We start from the raw sequence: 26,906 nt of genomic DNA on the forward strand, positions 1-26,906 counted from the left end.
GGGTTAGTGCTTGGGGCTCGTGGTTATTGGTTAGGATTGGGGTTAGTGGTTGGGGCTAGTGATTATTGGTTAGGATTGGGGCTAGTGGTTGGGGCTCGTGGTTATTGGTTAGGATTGGGGGTAGTGGTTGGGGCCAGTGGTTTTTGGTTAGGATTGGGGTTAGTGGCTGGGGCTAGTGGTTATTGGTTAGGATTGGGGTTAGTGGTTGGGGCTGGTGGTTATTGGTTAGGATTGGGGTTAGTGGTTGGGGCTAGTGGTTATTGGTTAGGATTGGCGTTAGTGGTTGGGGCCAGTGGTTATTGGTTAGGATTGGGGTTAGTGGTTGGGGCTCATGGTTATTGATTAGGATTGGGTTAGTGGTTGGGGCTAGTGATTGTTGGTTAGGATTGGGGTTAGTGGTAGGGGCTCGTGGCTATTGGTCAGGGTTAGGGTTAGTGGTTGTGGTTCGTGGTTAATGGTTAGGATTGGGGTGAGTGGTTGGGGCTCATGGTTATTGGTTAGGATTTGGGTTAGTGGTTGGGGCCAGTGGTTATTGGTTAGGATTGGGGTTAGTGGTTGGGGCTAGTGGTTATTGTTTAGTATTGGGGTTAGTGGTTGCAGCTAGTGGTTATTGGTTAGGATTGGAGTTAGTGGTTGGGGCTAGTGGTTATTGGTTAGGATTGGGGTTAGTGGTTGGGGCTCGTGGTTATTGGTTAGGATTGGGTTTAGTGGTTGGGGCTAGTGGTTATTGGTTAGGATTGGGGTTAGTGGTTGGGGTTAGTGGTTATTGGTTAGGATTGGGGTTAGTGGTTGGGTCTAGTGGTTATTGGTTAGCATTGGGGTTCGTGGTTGGGGCTCGTGGTTATTGGTTAGGATTGGGGTTTGTGGTTGGGGCTCGTGGTTATTGGTTAGGATTGGGGTTAGTGGTTCGGGCTAGTGATTAATGGTTAGGATTGCGGTTAGTGGTTGGGGCTCGTGGTTATTGGTTAAGATTGGGGTTAGTGGTTGGGGCCAGTGGTTTTTGTTTAGGATTGGGGTTATTGGTTGGGGGTCGTGGTTATTGGTTAGGATTGGAGTTAGTGGTTGGGGCTCGTGGTTATTTGTTAGGATTGGGTTAGGATTGGTGTTAGCAGTTATTGGTTAGGATTGGGGTTAGTGGTTGGGGCTAGTGGTTATTGGTTAGCATTGGGTTAGTGGTTGGTGCTCGTGGTTATTGGTCAGGCTTGGGGTTAGTGGTAGGGGCTCGTGGTTATTGGTTAGGTTTGGGGTTAGTGGTTGGGTCTCGTGGTTATTGGTTAGGATTGGGGTTATTGATTGGGGCCAGTGGTTATTGGTTTAGGATTGGGGTTAGTGGTTCGGGCCAATGGTTATTCGTTAGGATTGGGGTTAGAGGTTGGGGCTCCTGGTTATTGGTTAGGATTGGGGTTAGTGGTTGGGGCCAGTGGTATTGGTTAGGATTGGGCTCAGTGGTTGGGGCTAGTGGTTATTGGTTAGGATTGGGGTTAGTGGTTGGGGCTCATGGTTATTGGCTAGGATTGGGGTTAGTGGTTGGGGCTAGTGGTTATTGGTTTCGATTTGGGTTAGTGGTTGGGGCGAGTGATTATTGGTTAGGATTGGGGTTAGTGGTTGGGGCTCGTGTTTATTGGTTAGGATTGGGGATTGTGGTTGGGGCTCATGGTTATTGGTTAGGATTGGGGTTGGTGCTTGGGGCTCGTGGTTATTGGTTAGGATTGGGGTTAGTGGTTGGGGCTAGTGATTATTGGTTAGGATTGGGGCTAGTGGTTGGGGCTCGTGGTTATTGGTTAGGATTGGGGTTAGTGGTTGGTCCAGTGGTTTTTGGTTAGGATTGGGGTTAGTGGTTGGGGCGAGTGGTTATTGGATAGGATTGGGGTTAGTGGTTGGGGCTGGTGGTTATTGGTTAGGATTGGGGTTAGTGGTTGGGGCTAGTGGTTATTGGTTAGGATTGGGGTTAGTGGTTGGGGCTCGTGGTTATTGGTCAGGATTGGGGTTAGTGGTTGGGGGTCGTTGTTATTGGTTAGGATTGGGGTGAGTGGTTGGGGCTCATGGTTATTGGTTAGGATTGGGGTTAGTGGTTGGGGCCAGTGGTTATTGGTTAGGATTGGGGTTAGTGGTTGGGGCTAGTGGTTATTGGTTAGTATTGGGGTTAGTGGTTGCAGCTAGTGGTTATTGGTTAGGATTGGAGTTACTGGTTGGGGCCAATGGTTATTGGTTAGTATTGGGGTTAGTGGTTGCAGCTAGTGGTTATTGGTTAGGATTGGAGTTAGTGGTTGGGGCTAGTGGTTATTGGTTAGGATTGGGGTTAGTGGTTGGGGCTCGTGGTTATTGGTTAGGATTGGGTTTAGTGGTTGGGGCTAGTGGTTATTGGTTAGGATTGGGGTTAGTGGTTGGGGTTCGTGGTTATTGGTTGGGATTGGGGTTAGTGGTTGGGGCTTGTGGTTATTGGTTAGCATTGGGGTTAGTTGTTGGGGCCAGTGGTTATTGGTTAGGATTGTGGTTGGTGGTTGGGGCTCGTGGTTATTGGTTAGGATTGGAGTTAGTGGCTGGGGCTCGTGGTTATTGGTTAGGATTGGGGTTAGTGGTTGGGGTTAGTGGTTATTGGCTAGGATTGGGGTTAGTGGTTGGGGCTCGTGGTTATTGGTTAGGATTGGGGTTAGTGGTTGGGGCCAGTGTTTATTGGTTAGGATTGGCGTTAGTGGTTGGGGCTCGCAGTTATTGGTTAAGATTCGGGTCAGTGGTTGGGGCTATAGGTTATTGGTTAGGAATGGGGTTCGTGGTTGGGGCCTGTGGTTATTGGTTAGGATTGGAGTTAATGGTTGGGGCCAGTTGGTATTGGTTAGGATTGGGGTTAGTGGTTGGGGCTCGTGGTTATTGGTAGGTTTGGGGTTAGTGGTAGGAGCTACTAGTTATTGGTTAGGACTGCGGTTCGTGGTTGGGGCCAGTGGTATTGGTTAGGATTGGACTCAGTGGTTGGGGCTAGTGGTTATTGGTTAGGATTGGGGTTAGTGGTTGGGGCTCGTGGTTATTGGTTAGGATTGGGGTTAGTGGTTGGGGCTAGTGGTTATTGGTTAGGACTTGGGTTAGTGGTTGGGTCTAGTGATTATTGGTTAGGATTGGGGTCAGTGGTTGGGGCTCGTGTTTATTGGTTAGGATTGGGGTTTGTGGTTGGGGCTCATGGTTATTGGTTAGGATTGGGGTTAGTGCTTGGGGCTCGTGGTTATTGGTTAGGATTGGGGTTAGTGGTTGGGGCTAGTGGTTATTGGTTAGGATTGGGGTTAGTGGTTGGGGCTCGTGGTTATTGGTTAGGATTGGGTTATTGGTTGGGGCTAGTGATTATTGGTTAGGATTCGGGTTAGTGGCTGGGGCTCGTGGTTATTGGTCAGGATTGGGGCTAGTGGTTGGGGTTCGTGGTTATTGGTTAGGATTGGGGTGAGTGGTTGGGGCTCATGGTTATTGGTTAGTATTGGGGTTAGTGGTTGCAGCTAGTGGTTATTGGTTAGGATTGGAGTTAGTGGTTGGGGCCAGTGGTTATTGTTTAGCATTGGGGTTAGTGGTTGCAGCTAGTGGTTATTGGTTAGGATTGGAGTTAGTGGTTGGGGCTAGTGGTTACTGGTTAGGATTGGGGTTAGTGGTTGGGGCTCGTGGTTATTGGTTAGGATTGGGTTTAGTGGTTGGGGCTAGTGGTTATTGGTTAGGATTGGGGTTAGTGGTTGGGGTTAGTGGTTATTGGTTAGGATTGGGGTTAGTGGTTGGGGCTAGTGGTTATTGGTTAGCATTGGGGTTAGTGGTTGGGGCCAGTGGTTATTGGTTAGGATTGGGGTTAGTGGTTGGGGCTCGTGGTTATTGGTTAGGATTGGAGTTAGTGGCTGGGGCTCGTGGTTATTGGTTAGGATTGGGGTTAGTGGTTATTGGTTAGGATTGGGGTTAGTGGTTGGGGCTCGTGGGTATTGGTTAGGTTTGGGGTTAGTGGTTGGGGCCAGTGTTTATTGGTTAGGATTGGCGTTTGTGGTTGGGGCTCGCAGTTATTGGTTAAGATTTGGGTTAGTGGTTGGGGCTAGTCGTTATTGGTTAGGATTCGGGTTAGTGGTTGGGGCTACTGGTTATTGGTTAGGATTTGGGTTCGTGGTTGGTGCCGGTGGTTATTGGTTAGGATTGGGCTCAGTGGTTGGGGCTAGTGGTTATAGGTTAGGATTGGGGTTAGTGCTTGGGGCTCGTGGTTATTGGTTACGATTGGGGTTAGTGGTTGGGGCTAGTGGTTATTGGTTAGGATTTGGGTTAGTGGTTGGGGCTAGTGATTATTGGTTAGGATTGGGGTTAGTGGTTGGGGCTCGTGTTTATTGGTAAGGATTGGGGTTTGTGGTTGGGGCTCATGGTTATTGGTTAGGATTGGGGTTAGTGCTTGGGGCTCGTGGTTATTGGTTAGTATTGGGGTTAGTGGTTGGGGCTAGTGATTATTGGTGAGGATTGGGGCTAGTGCTTGGGGCTCATGGTTATTGCTTAGGATTGGGGTTAGTCGTTGGGGCCAGTGGTTTTTGGTTAGGATTGCGGTTAGTGGTTGGGGCTAGTGGTTATTGGTTAGGATTGGGGTTAGTGGTTGGGGCTGGTGGTTATTGGTTAGAACTGGGGTTAGTGGTTGGGGCTAGTGGTTATTGGTTAGGATTGGGGTTAGTGGTTGGGGCCAGTGGTTATTGGTTAGGATTGGGGTTAGTGGTTGGGGCTCGTGGTTATTGGTTAGGATTGGGTTAGTGGTTGGGGCTAGTGATTATTGGTTAGGATTGGGGTTAGTGGTTGGGGCTCGTGGTTATTGGTCAGGATTGGGGTTAGTCGTTGGGGTTCGTGGTTATTGGTTAGGATTGAGGTGAGTGGTTGGGGCTCATGGTTATTGGTTAGTATTGGGGTTAGTGGTTGCAGCTGGTGCTTGTTGGTTAGTATTGGAGTTAGTGGTTGGGGCCAGTGGTTATTGGTTAGTATTGGGGTTAGTGGTTGCAGCTAGTGGTTATTGGTTAGGATTGGAGTTAGTGGTTGGGGCTAGTGGTTATTGGTTAGGATTGTGGTTAGTGGTTGGGGCTCGTGGTTATTGGTTAGGATTGGGTTTAGTGGTTGGGGCTAGTGGTTATTGGTTAGGATTGGGGTTAGTGGTTGGGGTTCGTGGTTATTGGTTAGGATTGGGGTTAGTGGTTGGGGCTGGTGGTTATTGGTTAGCATTGGGGTTAGTGGTTGGGGCCAGTGGTTATTGGTTAGGATTGGGGTTAGTGGTTGGGGCTCGTGGTTATTGGTTAGGATTGGGGTTAGTGGTTGGGGTTAGTGGTTATTGGTTAGGATTGGGGTTAGTGGTTGGGGCTCGTGGTTATTGGTTAGGATTGGGGTTAGTGGTTGGGGCTAGTCGTTATTGGTTAGGATTTGGGTTAGTGGTTGGGGCTAGTGGTTATTGGTTAGGAACGGGGTTCGTGGTTGGGGCCTGTGGTTATTGGTTAGGATTGGTGTTAGTGGTTGGGGCCAGTGGTTATTGGTTAGGATTGGAGTTAGTGGTTGGGGCTCGTGGTTATTGGTAGGTTTGGGGTTAGTGGTAGGAGCTACTGGTTATTGGTTAGGATTGGGGTTCGTGGTTGGGGCCAGTGGTTATTGGTTAGGATTGGGGTCAGTGGTTGGGGCTAATGTTATTGGTTAGGACTGGGGTTAGTGGTTGGGGCTCATGGTTATTGGTTAGGATTGGGGTTAGGATTGGTGTTAGCGGTTATTGGTTATGATTGGGGTTATTGGTTGGGGTTAATGGTTATTGGTTAGGATTGGGTTAGTGGTTGGGGCTTGTGGTTATTGGTCAGGATTGGGTTAGTGGTTGGGGCCAGTGGTTATTGGTCAGGATTGGGTTAGTGGTTGGGGCCAGTGGTTATTGGTTAGGATTGGGGTTAGTTGTTGGGGCCAGTGGTTATTGGTTAGGATTTGGGTCAGTGGTTGGGGCTAGTGGTTAATTGTTAGGGTTGGGGTTAGTGGTTGGGGCTCGTGGTTATTGGTTAGGATTGGGGTTTGTGGTTGGAGCTCGTGGTTATTGGATTGGATTTGGGTTACTGGTTGGGGCTAGTGATTTTTGGTTAGTATTGGGGTTAGTGGTTGGGGCTCATGGTTATTGGTTCGAATTGGGGTTTGTGGTTGGGGCTCGTGGTTATTGGTTAGGATTCGGGTTAGTGCTTGGGGCTAGTGGTTATTGGTTAGGATTGCGGTTAGTGGTTGGGGCTCGTGTTATTGGTTAGGACTGGGGTTAGTGGTTGGTGCTCGTGGTTATTGGTAGGTTTGGGGTTAGTGGTTGGGGCTCGTGGTTATTGGTTGGGATTGGGGTTAGGATTGGGGTTAGCGGTTATTGGTTCGTATTGGGGTTAGTGGTTGGGGCTCGTGGTTATTGGTTAGGATTGGGGTTAGTGGTTGGGGCTAGTGATTATTGGTGAGGATTGGGGCTAGTGGTTGGGGCTCGTGGTTATTGCTTAGGATTGGGTTTAGTGGTTGGGGCCGGTGGTTTTTGGTTAGGATTGCGGTTAGTGGTTGGGGCTAGTGGCTATTGGTTAGGATTGGGATTAGTGGTTGGGGCTGGTGGTTATTGGTTAGGATTGGGGTTAGTGGTTGGGGCTAGTGGCTATTGGTTAGGATTGGGGTTAGTGGTTGGGGCCAGTGATTATTGGTTAGGATTGGGGCTAGTGGTTGGGGCTCGTGGTTATTAGTTAGGATTGGGTTAGTGGTTGGGGCTAGTGATTATTGGTTAGGATTGGGGTTAGTGGTTGGGGCTCGTGGTTATTGGTCAGGATTGGGGTTAGTGGTTGGGGCTAGTGGTTATGGGTTAGTATTGGGGTTAGTGGTTGGGGCCAGTGGTTATTGGTTAGGATTGGGGTTAATGGTTGGGGCTCGTGGTTATTGGTTAGGATTGGGTTAGTGGTTGGGGCTAGTGATTATTGGTTAGGATTGGGGTTAGTGGTTGGGGCTCGTGGTTATTGGTCAGGATTGGGGTTAGTGGTTGGGGTTCGTGGTTACTGGTTAGGATTGGGGTGAGTGGTTGGGGCTCATGGTTATCGGTTAGTATTGGGGTTAGTGGTTGTAGCTAGTGGTTATTGGTTAGTATTGGAGTTAGTGGTTGGGGCCAGTGGTTATTGGTTAGTATTGGGGTTAGTAGTTGCAGCTAGTGGTTATTGGTTAGGATTGGAGTTAGTGGTTGGGGCTAGTGGTTATTGGCTGGATTGTGTTTAGTGGTTGGGGCTCGTGGTTATTGGTTAGGATTGGGTTTAGTGGTTGGGGCTAGTGGTTATTGGTTAGGATTGTGGTTAGTGGTTGTGGTTAGCGGTTATTGGTTAGGATTGGTGTTAGTGGTTGGTGCTAGTGGTTATTGGTTAGCATTGGGGTTAGTGGTTGGGGCCAGTGGTTATTGGTTAGGATTGGGGTTAGTGTTTGGGGCTCGTGGTTATTGGTTAAGATTGGAGTTAGTGGCTGGGGCTCGTGATTATTGGTTAGGATTGGGGTTAGTGGTTGGGGTTAGTGGTTATTGGTTAGGATTGGGGTTAGTGGTTGGGGCTCGTGGTTATTGGTTAGGATTGGGGTTAGTGGTTGGGGCTAGTCGTTATTGGTTAGGAATGGGGTTCGTGGTTGGGGCCTGTGGTTATTGGTTAGGATTGGGTTTAGTGGTTGGGGCCAGTGGTTATTGGTTAGGATTGGGCTTCGTGGTTGGGGCTCGTGGTTATTGGTAGGTTTGGGGTTAGTGGTAGGAGCTACTGGTTATTGGTTAGGATTGGGGTTCGTGGTTGGGACCAGTGGTTATTGGTTAGGATTGGGGTCAGTGGTAGGGGCTAGTGTTATTGGTTAGGACTGGGGTTAGTGGTTGGGGCTCATGGTTATTGGTTAGGATTGGGGTCAGTGGTTGGGGCTAGTGGTTATTGGTTAGGATTGGGGTTAGTGGTTGGGGCTCGTGGTTATTGGTTAGGATTGGGGTTAGTGGTTGGAGCTAGTGGTTATTGGATTGGATTTGGGTTAGTGGTTGGGGCTAGTGATTATTGGTTAGGATTGGGGTTAGTGGTTGGGGCTCATGGTTATTGGTTAGAATTGGGGTTTGTGGTTGGGGCTCGTGGTTATTGGTTAGGATTCGGGTTAGTGGTTGCAGCTAGTGGTTATTGGTTAGGATTGGAGTTAGTGGTTGGGGCCAGTGGTTATTGGTTAGTATTGGGGTTAGTGGTTGCAGCTAGTGGTTATTGGTTAGGATTGGAGTTAGTGGTTGGGGCTAGTGGTTATTGGTTAGGATTGGGGTTAGTGGTTGAGACTCGTGGTTATTGGTTAGGATTGGGGTTAGTGGTTGGGGTTAGTGGTTATTGGTTAGGATTGGGGTTAGTGGTTGTGGCTAGTGGTTATTGGTTAGCATTGGGGATAGTGGTTGTGGCCAGTGGTTATTGGTTAGGATTGGGGTTAGTGGTTGGGGCTCGTGGTTATTGGTTAGGATTGGAGTTAGTGGCTGGGGCTCGTGGTTATTGGTTAGGATTGGGGTTAGTGGTTGGGGTTAGTGGTTATTGGTTAGGATTGGGGTTAGTGGTTGGGGCTCGTGGTTATTGGTTAGGATTGGGGTTCGTGGTTGGGGCTAGTCGTTATTGGTTAGGATTCGGGTTAGTGGTTGGGGCTAGTGGTTATTGGTTAGGAATGGGGTTCGTGGTTGGGGCCTGTGGTTATTGGTTAGGATTGGGGTTAGTGGTTGGGGCCTGTGGTTATTGGTTAGGATTGGGGTTAGTGGTTGGGGCTCATGGTTATTGGTAGGTTTGGGGTTAGTGGTAGGAGGTACTGGTTATTGGTTAGGATTGGGGTTCATGGTTGGGGCCAGTGGTTATTGGTTAGGATTGGGGTCAGTGGTTGGGGCTAGTATTATTGGTTAGGACTGGGGTTAGCGGTTGGGGCTCATGGTTATTGGTAGGTTTGGGGTTAGTGGTAGGGGCTATTGGTTATTGGTTAGGATTGGGGTCAGTGGTTGGGGCTAGTGGATATTGGTTAGGATTGGGGTTAGTGGTTGGGGGCTCGTGGTTATTGGTTAGGATTGGGGTTAGGATTGGGGTTAGCGGTTATTGGTTATGATTGGGGATATTGGTTGGGGTTAGTGGTTATTGGTTAGGATTGGGTTAGTGGTTGGGGCTTGTGGTTATTGGTCAGGATTGGGTTAGTGGTTGGGGCTCGTGGTTATTGGTTAGGATTGGGGTGAGTGGTTGGGGCTCATGGTTATTGGTTAGTATTGGGGTTAGTGGTTGCAGCTAGTGGTTATTGGTTAGGATTGGAGTTAGTGGTTGGGGCCAGTGGTTATTGGTTAGTATTGGGGTTAGTGAATGCAGCTAGTGGTTATTGGTTAGGATTGGAGTTAGTGGTTGGGGCTAGTGGTTATTGGTTAGGATTGGGGTTAGTGGTTGAGGCTCGTGGTTATTGGTTAGGATTGGGTTTAGTGGTTGGGGCTAGTGGTTATTGGTTAGGATTGGGGTTAGTGGTTGGGGTTAGTGGTTATTGGTTAGGTTTGGGGTTAGTGGTTGTGGCTAGTGGTTATTGGTTAGCATTGGGGTTAGTGGTTGGGGCCAGTGGTTATTGGTTAGGATTGCGTTAGTGGTTGGGGCTCGTGGTTATTGGTTAGGATTGGAGTTAGTGGCTGCGGCTCGTGGTTATTGGTTAGGATTGGGGTTAGTGGTTGGGGTTAGTGGTTATTGGTTAGGATTGGGGTTAGTGGTTGGGGCTCGTGGTTATTGGTTAGGAATGGGGTTCGTGGTTGGGGCCTGTGGTTATTGGTTAGGATTGGGGTTAGTGGTTGGGGCCTGTGGTTATTGGTTAGGATTGGGGTTAGTGGTTGGGGCTCGTGGTTATTGGTAGGTTTGGGGTTAGTGGTAGGAGCTACAGGTTATTGTTTAGGATTGGGGTTCGTGGTTGGGGCCAGTGGTTATTGGTTAGGTTTGGGGTCAGTGGTTGGGGCTCATGGTTATTGGTAGGTTTGGGGTCAGTGGTTGGGGCTAGTGGATATTGGTTAGGATTGGGGTTAGTGGTTGGGGCTCGTGGTTATTGGTTAGGATTGGGGTTAGGATTGGGGTTAGCGGTTATTGGTTATGATTGCGGTTATTGGTTGGGGCTCGTGGTTATTGGTTAGGATTGGGTTAGTGGTTGGGGCTCGTGGTTATTGGTCAGGATTGGGTTAGTGGTTGGGGCCAGTGGTTATTGGTTAGGATTGGGGTTAGTTGTTGGGGCCAGTGGTTATTGGTTAGGATTGGGGTCAGTGGTTGGGGCTAGTGGTTAATTGTTAGGATTGGGGTTAGTGGTTGGGGCTCATTGTTATTTGTTAGGATTGGCGTTAGTGGTTGGAGCTAGTGGTTATTGGATTGGATTTGGGTTAGTGGTTGGGGCTAGTGATTATTGGTTAGGATTGGGGTTAGTGGTTGGGGCTCATGGTTATTGGTTAGAATTGGGGTTTGTGGTTGGGGCTCGTGGTTATTGGTTAGGATTCGGGTTAGTGCTTGGGGCTAGTGGTTATTGGTTAGGATTGGGGTTAGTGGTTGGGGCTAGTGTTATTGGTTAGGACTGGGGTTAGTGGTTGGTGCTCGTGGTTATTGGTAGGTTTGGGGTTAGTGGTTGGGGCTAGTGGTTATTGGTTAGGATTGGGGTTAGTGGTTGGGGCTAGTGGTTATTGGTTAGGATTGGGGTTAGTGGTTGGGGCTAGTGGTTATTGGTTAGGATTGGGGTCAGTGGTTGGGGCTAGTGGTTATTGGTTAGGATTGGGGTTAGTGGTTGGGGCTCGTGGTTATTGGTTGGGATTGGGGTTTGGATTAGGGTTAGCGGTTATTGGTTAGGATTGGGGTTAGTGGTTGGGGTTAGTGGTTATTGGTTAGGATTGGGTTAGTGGTTGGGGCTCGTGGTTATTGGTCAGGATTGGGGTTAGTGGTTGGGGCTCGTGGTTATTGGTTAGGATTGGGGTTAGTGGTTGGGGCTAGTGATTATTGCTTAGGATTGGGGTTAGTGGTTGGGGCTCGTGGTTATTGGTTAGGATTGGGGTTTGTGGTTGGGGCTCGTGGTTATTGGTTAGGATTGGGGTTAGTGCTTTGGGCTTGTGGTTATTGGTTAGGATTGGGGTTAGTGGTTGGGGCTAGTGATTATTGGTTAGGATTGCGGTTAGTGTTTGGGGCTCGTGGTTATTGGTTAGGATTGGGGTTAGTGGTTGGGGCCAGTGGTTTTTGGTTAGGATTGGGGTTAGTGGTTGGGGCTCATGGTTATTGGTAGGTTTGGGGTTAGTGGTAGGAGCTACTGGTTATTGGTTAGGATTGGGGTTCGTGGTTGGGGCCAGTGGTTATTGGTTAGGATTGGGGTCAGTGGTTGGGGCTAGTATTATTGGTTAGGACTGGGGTTAGTGGTTGGGGCTCATGGTTATTGGTAAGTTTGGGGTTAGTGGTAGGGGCTATTGGTTATTGGTTAGGATTGGGGTCAGTGGTTGGGGCTAGTGGTTATTGGTTAGGATTGGGTTAGTGGTTGGGGCTCGTGGTTATTGGTTAGAATTGGGGTTAGGATTGGGGTTAGCGGTTATTGGTTATGATTGGGGTTATTGGTTGGGGTTAGTGGTTATTGGTTAGGATTGGGTTAGTGGTTGGGACTTGTGGTTATTGGTCAGGATTGGGTTAGTGGTTGGGGCTCGTGGTTATTGGTTAGGATTGGGGTTAGTTGTTGGGGCCAGTGGTTATTGGTTAGGATTGGGGTCAGTGGTTGGGGCTAGTGGTTATTGGTTAGGATTGGGGTTAGTGGTTGGGGCTCGTGGTTATTGATTAGGATTGGTGTTAGTGGTTGGGGCTAGTGGTTATTGGTTAGGATTTGGGTTCGTGGTTGGGGCTAGTGATTATTGGTTAGGATTGGGGTTAGTGGTTGGGGCTCGTGGTTATTGGTTAGAATTGGGGTTTGTGGTTGGGGCTCGTGGTTATTGGTTAGCATTCGGGTTAGTGCTTGGGGCTAGTGGTTATTGGTTAGGATTGGGGTTAGTGGTTGGGGCTCATATTATTGGTTAGGACTGGGGTTAGTGGTTGGTGCTCGTGGTTATTGGTAGGTTTGGGGTTAGTGGTTGGGGCTACTGGTTATTGGTTAGGATTGGGGTCAGTGGTTGGGGCTAGTGGTTAATGGTTAGGATTGGGGTTAGTGGTTGGGGCTCGTGGTTATTGGTTGGGATTGGGGTTAGCATTGGGGTTAGCGGTTATTGGTTAGGATTGGGGTTAGTGGTTGGGGTTAGTGGTTATTGGTTAGGATTGGGGTTAGTGGTTGGGGCGAGTGGTTATTGGTTAGGATTGGGGTTAGTGGTTGGGGCCAGTGGTTATCGGTTAGGATTGGGGTTAGTGGTTTGGGCTCGTGGTTATTGGTTAGGATTGGGTTAGTGGTTGGGGCTCGTGTTTATTGGTCAGGATTGGGGTTAGTGGTTGGGGTTCGTGGTTATTGGTTGGGATTGGGGTTAGTGGTTGGGGCTAGTGGTTATTGGTTAGGATTGGGGTTAGTTGTTATTGGTTAGGATTGGGGTTAACATAGAAACATAGAAACGTAGAAGATAGGAGCAGTAGTAGGCCATTCGGCCCTTCGAGCCTGCTCCGCCATTCAACAAGATCATGGCTGATCATCCAAACCCTAGGACCCGGTCCCTACACCGACATAACATCCCACCCAAGCCCTATCCCCGTAACCCCGTAACCCCACATATTTAATCCCCCCTATCACTAAGGGCCAATTTTTTTTTTTTTTTTTATCATGGCCAATCAACCTTACCCGCACATCTTTGGACATTTGTGGTTTGAGGTAGTGGTTTGGGGTAGTCAATTGGAGGTTAGACTTAGGCATTAGTGATTAGGGTTAGAAAGCACTATTATCAACAGTTCTCACAGAAAAATACATCAGGGACATTAGACTTTGGGATTTGGGGACAAGAACAGGCAGATCCAGGTGTTGAGCTGGTTACATCCAATCATCAGCTTGCCTGAAAAGGGCTTCTGAAAATAACCTGTCACCATCTGATTCCACCGTCATATCTTCATCTATTACCCGCCTTTCGCCCTCACTAGAGCACTTTTCACCACCATGACCATTCTCCATACTGAGGCTCTCTGATTTCCATTTATAGTCTCAGTGAAAGTGGTCCCTGGATTTGGTGTCTCAGTGTAAGTGGTCCCTGGATTTGGTGTCCAGATTCATTTCCAGCCATTTCGAGATGTCCCTTATCCTGACAACAGAAAAGCAATACACCCTTCAGGTCTCTCGATCCTGACTGTTAAGATTACTATCTATCCTTCTAATTATAAAATCTCCTGTACGACAATGTTTCCACTCTGCTCCTCCTCCTTCTTCTTAGGCAGTCCCTCGGAACCGAGGATGATGCTTCCACTAACAATGAGTTCTCAGGTGACTGATTAGTCCAGTGCAGGACCTACAGTCTCTGTCACATGTGGGGCAGATGGTGGTTGAAGGGGCGGGTGGTTGGGGTGCTTGGGTTGACGTGCGCTCCTTGCGCTGCCTGCACTTAGCTTCCACTTGCGAAGAGACTTGAGGTGTTCGGCACCTTCCCGGATGCTTCTCCTCCACTTTGTGCGGTCTTGGGCCAGGCATTCCCAGGTGTCGGTGGGGATGTTACACTTTTTCAAAGAGGCTTTGCGGGTGTCCTTGAAGCATTTCCTCTGCCCATCTGGGGCTCTCTTGCCGACCCGGAGCTCCAAGTGGAGCGCTTGTTTTGGGAGTCTTGTATCGGGCATGCGGACAATGTGACCCGTCCATTAGAGCTGATCGAGCGTGGTCAGAGCTTCGATGCTGGGGATGTTTGCCTGAGCAAGAACACTGACGTTGCTGCACCTATCCTGCCAATGGATTTGCAGGATCTTGCGGAGGCAGCGTTCTCTCCAGTACTTTGAGGTGCCTGCTGTACATGGTCCGTGTCTCTCAGGCATACAGCAGAGCGAGTATCACTGTTGCTCTGTAGACCATGAGCTTAGTGCCAGGTTTGAGGTCCTGGTCTTCAAACACTCTCTTCCTCAGGCGACCGAAGGCTGCATTGGCACACTGAAGGCGGTGTTGGACTTTGTTGTCGACATCTGCCCTTGTTGACAGTAGGCTACCGAGGTATGGAAAGTGGTCCACCTTGTCCAAGGCCTTGTCATGGATTTTGATAATCAGGGGGCAGGACTGTGTGGTGGGGGCAGGTTGGTAGAGGACCTTTGTCTTACGGATGTTTAGTGTAAGGCCTATGCTCTCGTACGCTTCGGTGAAGGAGTTGACGATGGTTTGGAGTTTAATCTCTGAGTGAGTGTAGACGCAAGCGTCATCTGCATACAGTAATGCGATGACAGAGGATGGGACGACCTTGGATCTGGACTGGAGGTGACGGAGGTTGAACAGTTTTCTGTTTGTTCTGTAAATTAGCTCCACTCCAGTGGGGAGCTTACTGAGGGTGAGAAGGAGCATTGCAGCAAGGAAGATCGAGAAGAGCATTGGTGCGATGACACAGCCTTGCTTGACCCCAGTTCGTACATGAATTGGGTCTGTGGCTGAACTGTTGGTCAGGATCACAGCTTGCATGTCATCGTGAAGCAGGCAGAGGATAGTGACAAACTTTTGAGGGCAGCCGACTTTGAGGAGGACCCTCCATAATCCCTCACAGTTGACAGTGTCGAAGGCCTTTGTGAGATCAAAGAAGGCCATGTACAGCAGTTGGTGCTGTTCCTTGCATTTCTCTTGTAATTGACGTGTGGTGAAGATCATGTCCATTGTGCCCCTTAGTGGGCAGAATCCGCATTGTGACTCTGGGAGGAGCTCTTTGGCCACTGGGAGAAGGCGATTGAGGAGGGTTCTTGCAATGACTTTCCCTGTGGCAGACAGCAGGGAAACTCCTCTGTAATTACTGCAATCGGACTTGTCACCTTTCTTGAAGATGGTCTCAATTATGGCATCTCTGAGATCCCCTGTCATGCTCTCCTCCTTCCAGATAAGAGAAATGAGCTCATGAATTTGCGCCAGTAGTGCTTCTCCGCCATGCTTTAGTGCCTCGGCGGTGATTCCATCTGCTCCTGAGGCCTTGTTGTTCTTCAGTTGTCAGATGGCCTTTTCAACCTCATGCCGGGCTGGGGTTGTGCTGAGATGGTGGCGGGTAGCATGCTGCGGGATGGAGTTGAGGACACTCGCGTCAAAGACAAAGTCGCGGTTAAGGAGATCTTCGAAGTGCTCCTTCCAGCGGGCACTGACTGCCTCTCTGTCCTTGATGAGTACCTCTCCATTCTTGGCCTGCAGTGGGGTAGGGCCTTGGGTGTTTGGGCCGTAGATAGTCTTGACTGCGCTAAAGAATCCACGCACATCGTGGTTGTCGGCTAGCTGCTGGATCTCCTGCGCTTTCTCCACCCATCACCTGTTCTTTAGGTCGCGAGTTTTTTGTTGGACCTCGGCCTTCAGGCGTCTGTAGAGCTACTTTCTTGCTCTTGAGTTCTGTTGCCGTTTCCAGATCAGTAATGGCTTGCGCTTGCGGCTTATTAGCTCCTGAATCTCCTGGTCATTCTTGTCAAACCAGTCTTGGTGTTTCCTGGTTGAGTGACCGAGCGTCTCTTCACAGGTGCTGATTATGGAGGCCTTGAGTGCAGACCAGGCGCTGTGGACACTCTGTGTCTCTGCATCACTGGGAGTCGTCAGGTTGGGTGTGAGGCACAGGCTGAATAGGGCTTTCTTAGCAGGGTCTTTGAGTGCTCCAGCGTTGATTTTCCTGCGGCACTGTTTCTGTTACCGCTGCTGTTTTGGGGCTCCATTGATGGAGATGACAGAACGGATTAGGCGGTGGTCTGTCCAGCAGTCGTCAGCTCCTGTCATGGCGCGGGTGATGCAGATGTCCTTGTAGTCCCTTGCTTGGACAATGACGTAGTCCAGCAGATGCCACTGGTTGGAGCGAGGGTGCTGCCATGAAGCCTTGTACTTGTCTCTCTGCCGGAACAAGGTTCTGGTTATGACAAGGCCATGTTCTAAGCATTTTGTCAGGAGGAGGGTGTTGTGTCTCAAGGGGTTTTATACCCTGATCTTTATAACAATTAAAGAAGGACTCCAGGGTGGAGTGTTTAGTTAACGGCCATTTTATTACAATGTGCTTCTTCACTCAATGCACTACATTTCCCATAGTGCATTGCAAATCACAACTATGGTATCCCATGTGGGGACATTTCTAACAAACATTCAAATACACAACAGAGGGTACCGTTGGAGTTGGCTTTGCCTACCCCCTCTCTGCCGGTCACACCTCCCCAGAGGTCTGTGTACTTTCCAACTCTGACGTTAAAGTCGCCAAGGAGCATCAGCTTGTCGCCCGTTGGGACTTTGGACAGGGATTGTTCGAGGCTGGAGTAGAATTCCTCTTTGGTCTCGTCTGTGGCTTCCAGTGTTGGGGTGTACGCACTGATGACCGTAGCACACTGGTCCCGGGCTAGGGTGTCAGTGTTGGGGTGTACGCACTGATGACCGTAGTACACTGGTTCTGGGCTAGGGTGGCAGTGTTGGGGCGTACGCACTGATGACCGTAGCACACTGGTTCCGGGCTAGGGTGTCAGTGTTGGGGTGTACGCACTGATGACCGTAGCACACTGGTTCCGGGCTAGGGTGTCAGTGTTGGGGCGTACGCACTGATGACCGAAGCACACTGGTTCCGGGCTAGGGTGTCAGTGTTGGGGTGTACGCACTGATGACCGTAGCACACTGGTTCCGGGCTAGGGCGTCAGTGTTGGGGTGTACACACTGATGACCGAAGCACACTGGTTCCGGGCTAGGGTGTCAGTGTTGGGGTGTACACACTGATGGCCGAAGCACACTGGTTCTGGGCTAGGGTGTCAGTGTTGGGGTGTACGCACTGATGACTGTAGCACACTGGTTCCGGGCTAGGGTGTCAGTGTTGGGGTGTACGCACTGATGACCGAAGCACACTGGTTCCGGGCTAGGGTGTCAGTGTTGGGGTGTACACACTGATGACTGTAGCACACTGGTTCCGGGCTAGGGTGTCAGTGTTGGGGTGTACGCACTGATGACCGAAGCACACTGGTTCTGGGCTAGGGTGTCAGTGTTGGGGTGTACACACTGATGACCGAAGCACACTGGTTCCGGGCTAGGGTGTCAGTGTTGGGGTGTACACACTGATGACCGTAGCACACTGGTTCCGGGCTAGGGTGTCAGTGTTGGGGTGTACGCACTGATGACCGAAGCACACTGGTTCCGGGCTAGGGTGTCAGTGTTGGGGTGTACGCACTGATGACCGTAGCACACTGGTTCTGGGCTAGGGTGTCAGTGTTGGGGTGTACGCACTGATGACCGAAGCACACTGGTTCCGGGCTAGGGTGTCAGTGTTGGGGTGTACACACTGATGACCGTAGTACACTGGTTCCAGGCTAGGGTGTCAGTGTTGGGGTGTACACACTGATGACCGTAGCACACTGGTTCCAGGCTAGGGTGTCAGTGTTGGGGTGTACGCACTGATGACCGAAGCACACTGGTTCCGGGCTAGGGTGTCAGTGTTGGGGTGTACACACTGATGACCGAAGCACACTGGTTCCGGGCTAGGGTGTCAGTGTTGGGGTGTACCCACTGATGACCGAAGCACACTGGTTCCGGGCTAGGGTGTCAGTGTTGGGGTGTACGCACTGATGACCGAAGCACACTGGTTCCGGGCTAGGGTGTCAGTGTTGGGGTGTACGCACTGATGACCGTAGCACACTGGTTCCGCGCTAGGGTGTCAGTGTTGGGGTGTACGCACTGATGACCGTAGCACACTGGTTCTGGGCTAGGGTGTCAGTGTTGGGGTGTACGCACTGATGACCGAAGCACACTGGTTCCGGGCTAGGGTGTCAGTGTTGGGGTGTACACACTGATGACCGTAGTACACTGGTTCCAGGCTAGGGTGTCAGTGTTGGGGTGTCCGCACTGATGACCGAAGCACACTGGTTCCGGGCTAGGGTGTCAGTGTTGCGGTGTACACACTGATGACCGAAGCACACTGGTTCCGGGCTAGGGTGTCAGTGTTCGGGTGTACGCACTGATGACCGAAGCACACTGGTTCTGGGCTAGAGTGTCAGTGTTGCGGTGTACACACTGATGACCGAAGCACACTGGTTCCGGGCTAGGGTGTCAGTGTTGGGGTGTACGCACTGATGACCGAAGCACACTGGTTCTGGGCTAGGGTGTCAGTGTTGGGGTGTACGCACTGATGACCAAAGCACACTGGTTCTGGTCTAGGGTGTCAGTGTTGGGGTGTACGCACTGATGACCATAGCACACTGGTTCTGGGCTAGGGTGTCAGTGTTGGGGTGTACGCACTGATGACCATAGCACACTGGTTCTGGGCTAGGGTGTCAGTGTTGGGGTGTAAGCACTGATGACCGAAGCACACTGGTTCTGGGCTAGGGTGTCAGTGTTGGGGTGTACGCACTGATGACCAAAGCACACTGGTTCTGGGCTAGGGTGTCAGTGTTGGGGTGTACGCACTGATGACCATAGCACACTGGTTCTGGGCTAGGGTGTCAGTGTTGGGGTGTACACACTGATGACCGAAGCACACTGGTTCCGGGCTAGGGTGTCAGTGTTGGGGTGTACGCACTGATGACCGAAGCACACTGGTTCCGGGCTAGGGTGTCAGTGTTGGGGTGTACGCACTGATGACCGAAGCACACTGGTTCCGGGCTAGGGTGTCAGTGTTGGGGTGTACGCACTGATGACCGTAGCACACTGGTTCCGGGTTAGGGTGTCAGTGTTGGGGTGTGTGCACTGATGACCGTAGCACACTGGTTCCGGGCTAGGGTGTCAGTGTTGGGGTGTACGCACTGATGACCGTAGCACACTGGTTCCGGGCTAGGGTGTCAGTGTTGGGGTGTACGCACTGATGACCGAAGCACACTGGTTCTGGGCTAGGGTGTCAGTGTTGGGGTGTACGCACTGATGACCGAAGCACACTGGTCCCGGGCTAGGGTGTCAGTGTTGGGGTGTACGCACTGATGACCGTAGCACACTGGCTCCGGGCTAGGGTGTCAGTGTTGGGGTGTACGCACTGATGACCGAAGCACACTGGTTCCGGGCTAGGGTGTCAGTGTTGGGGCGTACGCACTGATGACCGAAGCACACTGGTTCTGGGCTAGGGTGTCAGTGTTGGGGTGTACGCACTGATGACCGAAGCACACTGGTTCCGGGCTAGGGTGTCAGTGTTGGGGTGTACGCACTGATGACCGTAGCACACTGGTTCCGGGCTAGGGTGTCAGTGTTGGGGCGTACGCACTGATGACCGAAGCACACTGGTTCCGGGCTAGGGTGTCAGTGTTGGGGTGTACACACTGATGACCGAAGCACACTGGTTCCGGGCTAGGGTGTCAGTGTTGGGGCGTACGCACTGATGACCGAAGCACACTGGTTCCGGGCTAGGGTGTCAGTGTTGGGGCGTACACACTGATGACCGAAGCACACTGGTTCCGGGCTAGGGTGTCAGTGTTGGGGCGTACACACTGATGACCGAAGCACACTGGTTCCGGGCTAGGGTGTCAGTGTTGGGGTGTACACACTGATGACCGAATCACACTGGTTCCGGGCTAGGGTGTCAGTGTTGGGGTGTACACACTGATGACCGAAGCACACTGGTTCTGGGCTAGGGTGTCAGTGTTGGGGTGTACGCACTGATGACCGAAGCACACTGGTTCTGGGCTAGGGTGTCAGTGTTGGGGTGTACGCACTGATGACCATAGCACACTGGTTCCGGGCTACGGTGTCAGTGTTGGGGCGTACGCACTGATGACCGAAGCACACTGGTTCCGGGCTAGGGTGTCAGTGTTGTGGTGTACGCACTGATGACCGAAGCACACTGGTTCCGGGCTAGGGTGTCAGTGTTGGGGTGTACGCACTGATGACCGAAGCACACTGGTTCTGGGCTAGGGTGTCAGTGTTGGGGTGTACGCACTGATGACCGAAGCACACTGGTTCTGGGCTAGGGTGTCAGTGTTGGGGTGTACGCACTGATGACCGTAGCACACTGGTTCCGGGCTAGGGTGTCAGTGTTGGGGTGTACGCACTGATGACCGTAGCACACTGGTTCTGGGCTAGGGTGTCAGTGTTGGGGTGTACGCACTGATGACCGAAGCACACTGGTTCCGGGCTAGGGTGTCAGTGTTGGGGTGTACGCACTGATGACCGAAGCACACTGGTTCCGGGCTAGGGTGTCAGTGTTGGGGTGTACGCACTGATGACCGAAGCACACTGGTTCCGGGCTAGGGTGTCAGTGTTGGGGTGTACGCACTGATGACCGAAGCACACTGGTTCCGGGCTAGGGTGTCAGTGTTGGGGTGTACGCACTGATGACTGAAGCACACACTGGTTCCGGGCTAGGGTGTCAGTGTTGGGGTGTACGCACTGATGACCGTAGCACACTGGTTCCGGGCTAGGGTGTCAGTGTTGGGGTGTACGCACTGATGACCGAAGCACACTGGTTCCGGGCTAGGGTGTCAGTGTTGGGGTGTACGCACTGATGACCGAAGCACACTGGTTCCGGGCTAGTGTGTCAGTGTTGGGGTGTACGCACTGATGACCGAAGCACACACTGGTTCCGGGCTAGGGTGTCAGTGTTGGGGTGTACGCACTGATGACCGAAGCACACTGGTTCTGGGCTAGGGTGTCAGTGTTGGGGTGTACGCACTGATGACCGAAGCACACTGGTTCTGGGCTAGGGTGTCAGTGTTGGGGTGTACGCACTGATGACCGAAGCACACTGGTTCTGGGCTAGGGTGTCAGTGTTGGGGTGTACGCACTGATGACCGAAGCACACTGGTTCCGGGCTAGGGTGCCAGTGTTGGGGTGTACGCACTGATGACCGTAGCACACTGGTTCTGGGCTAGGGTGTCAGTGTTGGGGTGTACGCACTGATGACCGAAGCACACTGGTTCTGGGCTAGGGTGTCAGTGTTGGGGTGTACGCACTGATGACCGAAGCACACTGGTTCTGGGCTAGGGTGTCAGTGTTGGGGTGTACACACTAATGACTGAAGCACACTGGTTCCGGGCTAGGGTGTCAGTGTTGGGGTGTACGCACTGATGACCGAAGCACACTGGTTCTGGGCTAGGGTGTCAGTGTTGGGGTGTACGCACTGATGACCGAAGCACACTGGTTCTGGGCTAGGGTGTCAGTGTTGGGGTGTACGCACTGATGACCGTAGCACACTGGTTCCGGTCTAGGGTGTCAGTGTTGGGGTGTACGCACTGATGACCGAAGCACACTGGTTCTGGGCTAGGGTGTCAGTGTTGGGGTGTACGCACTGATGACCGAAGCACACTGGTTCTGGGCTAGGGTGTCAGTGTTGGGGTGTACGCACTGATGACCGAAGCACACTGGTTCCGGGCTAGGGTGTCAGTGTTGGGGTGTACGCACTGATGACCGAAGCACACTGGTTCTGGGCTAGGGTGTCAGTGTTGGGGTGTACGCACTGATGACCGTAGCACACTGGTTCTGGGCTAGGGTGTCAGTGTTGGGGTGTACGCACTGATGACCGTAGCACACTGGTTCTGGGCTAGGGTGTCAGTGTTGGGGTGTACGCACTGATGACCGAAGCACACTGGTTCCGGGCTAGGGTGTCAGTGTTGGGGCGTACGCACTGATGACCGAAGCACACTGGTTCTGGGCTAGGGTGTCAGTGTTGGGGCGTACGCACTGATGACCGAAGCACACTGGTTCTGGGCTAGGGTGTCAGTGTTGGGGTGTACGCACTGATGACCGAAGCACACTGGTTCTGGGCTAGGGTGTCAGTGTTGGGGTGTACGCACTGATGACCGTAGCACACTGGTTCTGGGCTAGGGTGTCAGTGTTGGGGTGTACGCACTGATGACCAAAGCACACTGGTTCCGGGCTAGGGTGGCAGTGTTGGGGTGTACGCACTGATGACCGTAGCACACTGGTTCTGGGCTAGGGTGTCAGTGTTGGGGTGTACGCACTGATGACCGTAGCACACTGGTTCCGGGCTAGGGTGTCAGTGTTGGGGTGTACGCACTGATGACCGAAGCACACTGGTTCCGGGCTAGGGTGTCAGTGTTGGGGTGTACGCACTGATGACCGAAGCACACTGGTTCTGGGCTAGGGTGTCAGTGTTGGGGTGTACGCACTGATGACCGTAGCACACTGGTTCTGGGCTAGGGTGTCAGTGTTGGGGTGTACGCACTGATGACCGAAGCACACTGGTTCTGGGCTAGGGTGTCAGTGTTGGGGTGTACGCACTGATGACCGAAGCACACTGGTTCCGGGCTAGGGTGTCAGTGTTGGGGTGTACGCACTGATGACCATAGCACACTGGTTCCGGGCTAGGGTGTCAGTGTTGGGGTGTACGCACTGACGACCGAAGCACACTGGTTCCGGGCTAGGGTGTCAGTGTTGGGGTGTACGCACTGATGACCGAAGCACACTGGTTCCGGGCTAGGGTGTCAGTGTTGGGGTGTACGCACTGATGACCGAAGCACACTGGTTCTGGGCTAGGGTGTCAGTGTTGGGGTGTACGCACTGATGACCGAAGCACACTGGTTCCGGGCTAGGGTGTCAGTGTTGGGGTGTACGCACTGATGACCGAAGCACACTGGTTCTGGGCTAGGGTGTCAGTGTTGGGGTGTACACACTAATGACTGAAGCACACTGGTTCCAGGCTAGGGTGTCAGTGTTGGGGTGTACGCACTGATGACCAAAGCACACTGGTTCCGGGCTAGGGTGTCAGTGTTGGGGTGTACGCACTGATGACCATAGCACACTGGTTCTGGGCTAGGGTGTCAGTGTTGGGGTGTATGCACTGATGACCGAAGCACACTGGTTCCGGGCTAGGGTGTCAGTGTTGGGGCGTACGCACTGATGACCATAGCACACTGGTTCCGGGCTAGGGTGTCAGTGTTGGGGTGTACACACTGATGACTGTAGCACACTGGTTCCGGGCTAGGGTGTCAGTGTTGGGGTGTACGCACTGATGACCGAAGCACACTGGTTCTGGGCTAGGGTGTCAGTGTTGGGGCGGACGCACTGATGACCGAAGCACACTGGTTCCGGGCTAGGGTGTCAGTGTTGGGGTGTACGCACTGATGACCGAAGCACACTGGTTCCGGGCTAGGGTGTCAGTGTTGGGGTGTACGCACTGATGACCGAAGCACACTGGTTCTGGGCTAGGGTGTCAGTGTTGGGGCGTACGCACTGATGACCATAGCACACTGGTTCTGGGCTAGGGTGTCAGTGTTGGGGTGTACGCACTGATGACCGAAGCACACTGGTTCCGGGCTAGGGTGTCAGTGTTGGGGTGTACGCACTGATGACCGAAGCACACTGGTTCCGGGCTAGGGTGTCAGTGTTGGGGTGTACGCACTGATGACCGAAGCACACTGGTTCCGGGCTAGGGTGTCAGTGTTGGGGCGTACACACTGATGACCGAAGCACACTGGTTCTGGGCTAGGGTGTCAGTGTTGGGGTGTACGCACTGATGACCGTAGCACACTGGTTCTGGGCTGGGGTGTCAGTGTTGGGGTGTACGCACTGATGACCGAAGCCCACTGGTTCCGGGCTAGTGTGTCAGTGTTGGGGCGTACACACTGATGACCGAAGCACACTGGTTCTGGGCTAGGGTGTCAGTGTTGGGGTGTACGCACTGATGACCGAAGCACACTGGTTCTGGGCTAGGGTGTCAGTGTTGGGGTGTACACACTGATGACCGAAGCACACTGGTTCCGGGCTAGGGTGTCAGTGTTGGGGCGTACGCACTGATGACCGAAGCACACTGGTTCTGGGCTAGGGTGTCAGTGTTGGGGTGTACGCACTGATGACCGAAGCACACTGGTTCCGGGCTAGGGTGTCAGTGTTGGGGTGTACGCACTGATGACCGAAGCACACTGGTTCCGGGCTAGGGTGTCAGTGTTGGGGTGTACGCACTGATGACCGTAGCACACTGGTTCTGGGCTAGGGTGTCAGTGTTGGGGTGTACGCACTGATGAACGAAGCACACTGGTTCCGGGCTAGGGTGTCAGTGTTGGGGTGTACACACTGATGACCGAAGCACACTGGTTCCGGGCTAGGGTGAGCCGAAGAGTCATGAGGCGCTCATACATTTCACTTTCAGTCAGGAACTGATCGCAGTTTGACCCCAATCTCTGATTTGACGGCAGAGTTCCAGCATTCGCCGTTCTTCCTGACTCTAAACACAGTTGTGAAGGAGCCTTCTGTTCCATGCCTAGGAGCTCTGAACCATGGTAGAGAGCGGCTGGGACACATTTCTCGCACGCCTCGAGATTAACCTGCACGGGGACTTTGCTGTCAGTGAAGAGAGACGAGAAAGACCAAAGTGCCGTTTGCCCCTCTCAGTGTGGCCCTGAAGGACTGTGTCCAGGCTGAAGTTCTGTTCCTGCTGTACGATCCTCCCCCAGATTGTCCTTTCTGCACTCCAGCCAGGTGATGCTAAACACTCAGGTGGGAAGGAAGAAAATCTACAGCAATGTGTTTAAAAGAAAGCTGATTTATTTGACACATATCCAGAATATTAAACACCAGCCTAGTTATAGGGGTCATTAACCTCATCAGAAATAAACCCCAACTGTCAGAATGAACATGGTTCAGTCGTGGATGTGATTAACAGCAGCAATAACAGCAGAATCCAACCCTGCAGACTTGTGAACTCGCTGGTGTCTCAGCAGGGTGGATGACTGAGTGAATCCCTTCCCACACACGGAGCAGGTGAACGACCTCTCCCCAGTGTGAACTCGCTGGTGTCTCAGCAAGTTGGATGACTGAGCGAATCCCTTCCCACACACGGAGCAGGTGAACAGCCAATCCCTAGTGTGAGTGTGTTCATGTTGTATCAGTTTCCTTTAGCTTTTAAAGCTCTTCTCACAGTCTGAACATTTAAAAGGTCTCTCATCAGTGTGAACAAGTTGATGATCAGTGAGGTGGGATGAGCGAGTGAGTCCCTTCCCACACACGGAGCAGGTGAACGGTCTCTCTCCAGTGTGAGTGCACTGGTGTACAGTGAGTTCAGATGATTGCCTGAACCCAGTCCCACAGTGAGAGCATCTGAATGGTCTCTCGTCAGTGTGAACACGTTGATGGCACATCAGTTCCCCAGAACTTTTATAGCACTTCCCACAGTCCGAGCATTTAAAAGGTCTCTCGTCAGTGTGAACTCGCTGGTGTGTCAGCAGGTTGGATGAATTAGTGAATCCCATCCCACACTCAGGGCAGGTGAACGGTCTCTCCCCGGTGTGAGTGCGTTGGTGTCTCAGCAGACCACTTGCACTTTTAAAGCTCAGTTCACACTTAGAACATTTAAAAGTTCTCTTATCAGTGTGAACAAGATGATGATCAGTGAGGTGGGATGAGTGAGTGAATCCCCTCCCACACACGGAGCAGGTGAACGGTCTCTCCCCAGTGTGAACTCGCTGGTGTTGCAGCAGTGTGGTTGAATGAGTGAATCCATTTCCACACACAGAGCAGGAGAAGGGTGTCTCTCCAGTGTGAACTCGCTGGTGCCTGATAAGGTAGGATGAGTGAGTGAAACCCTTCCCACACACGGAGCAGGTGAACGGCCTCTTGCCGGTGTGATTGCGTCGATGAGTTTCCAGGTGGGTCGGGCAATTGAATCCCTTCCCACAGTCCCCACATTTCCACGGTTTCTCCGTGGTGTGGGTGTCCTTGTGTTCCTCCAGGTTGGACAATCGGTTGAAGCCTCGGCCACACACAGAACACGTGTACGATTTCTCCCCGCTGTGAATGGTGCGATGATTTTTCAGGCTGTGTAACTGGTTAAAGCTCTTTCCACAGTCAGTGCACTGAAACACTCTCACTCGGTTGTGTGTGTCTCGGTGCTTTACCAGACGGTGTTTGAAATCTTTTCCCACAGACAGAACAGAGAAAAAGGCCGATGATATTCAGGTCCTGATGAATTGAGTGACTCTGTCAGATCTTGTTGTGATGTTTGGTTTGAGTTTCCCGTCTGTAAATCCTCCCCTTCTAATACCCTGTAAAAGGGGTTTACAAAAGTCATCACTGTAAGTACAGGATAGAAATTCAGAACAGACAATTCTAGTTTCTATGGAACATTCTTTCCGCTCTTGTTCCCCCAAAGCTGTAAATCCCCGTCCCACACACTCTCCCTCCTCCCTGTGCTGAAATCCAAACCCATCGCACCATCTCCAACATTTCTTTCCTCCACTCCCAATTTTCCCCCTCCCTCTACTCTGGTTGGGTTCAGTTCTACACCCGTTGTGTGCATAGTGAGAATAAAATCAATGAGTCAATGATTGTCTCTCCTGGTCACTGGGACCCTGAAGCCCCACCCACACTCTGTTCCCGATGGCCGTGCATGCGCCGTGCTGCAGGTGGAACCGGTCTGTCTTTCCTCCACAAAGATGGCGGCGCCTAACCCGGGCCTATCACTGAGAAAAAGCCTCACCGCTGCTGTCCGGTGGAACACATTCGGCCGCTGGATCTCATTCGGGCCTGAGGCCGTTCTCCAACTTTATAAACCCTGCGGCGCTGCCTACCCGTAGTTTATTAATCTCCCGATCCCGCTCCCGCCGACCTGCAGCTCCGCCCGGCGACTGCGCGAGGCTTTCTTAGTAAAGTCGGTGAGGGACACGTGGCCCGGGCCCATGGCCTGATTGACGGGAGCTTCCGACCAATAGGGAGCGAGCGGGGCGGGGCTGGAGGTGCGAGCCGGCGGTGGGTCCTCCAACCAATCGGGGAGCCTGAGGGGCGGGACTAGCGCCGGCTGATTGTCTGATCCGCAGGGCAGCGAGTTTCTCCAGTCCCTTGTTCAGGGCCCGGGGCCAGGGGAGGCTGTGGGCCTTTATTCCCCTTATTGGACACAAGGCTCTTTGCCTCACAACACACTGGCTCAGGTTTTAATAGAGACTTTTCAA

General features: G+C 52.0%; 1 pseudogene; it reads right to left on the reverse strand.

The window, feature by feature from the left end:
* The window catches only part of LOC147119039 (uncharacterized), a 105,338-nt pseudogene extending 78,700 nt beyond the window's left edge, over positions 1–26,638 (reverse strand).
* Positions 26,639–26,906: the final 268 nt, after the last annotated feature.

This window comes from Somniosus microcephalus, chromosome 4 (assembly GCF_052327205.1).
Source record: "Somniosus microcephalus isolate GS21.2 chromosome 4, FLI_Smic_1.0, whole genome shotgun sequence".
NCBI lineage: Eukaryota > Metazoa > Chordata > Chondrichthyes > Squaliformes > Somniosidae > Somniosus > Somniosus microcephalus.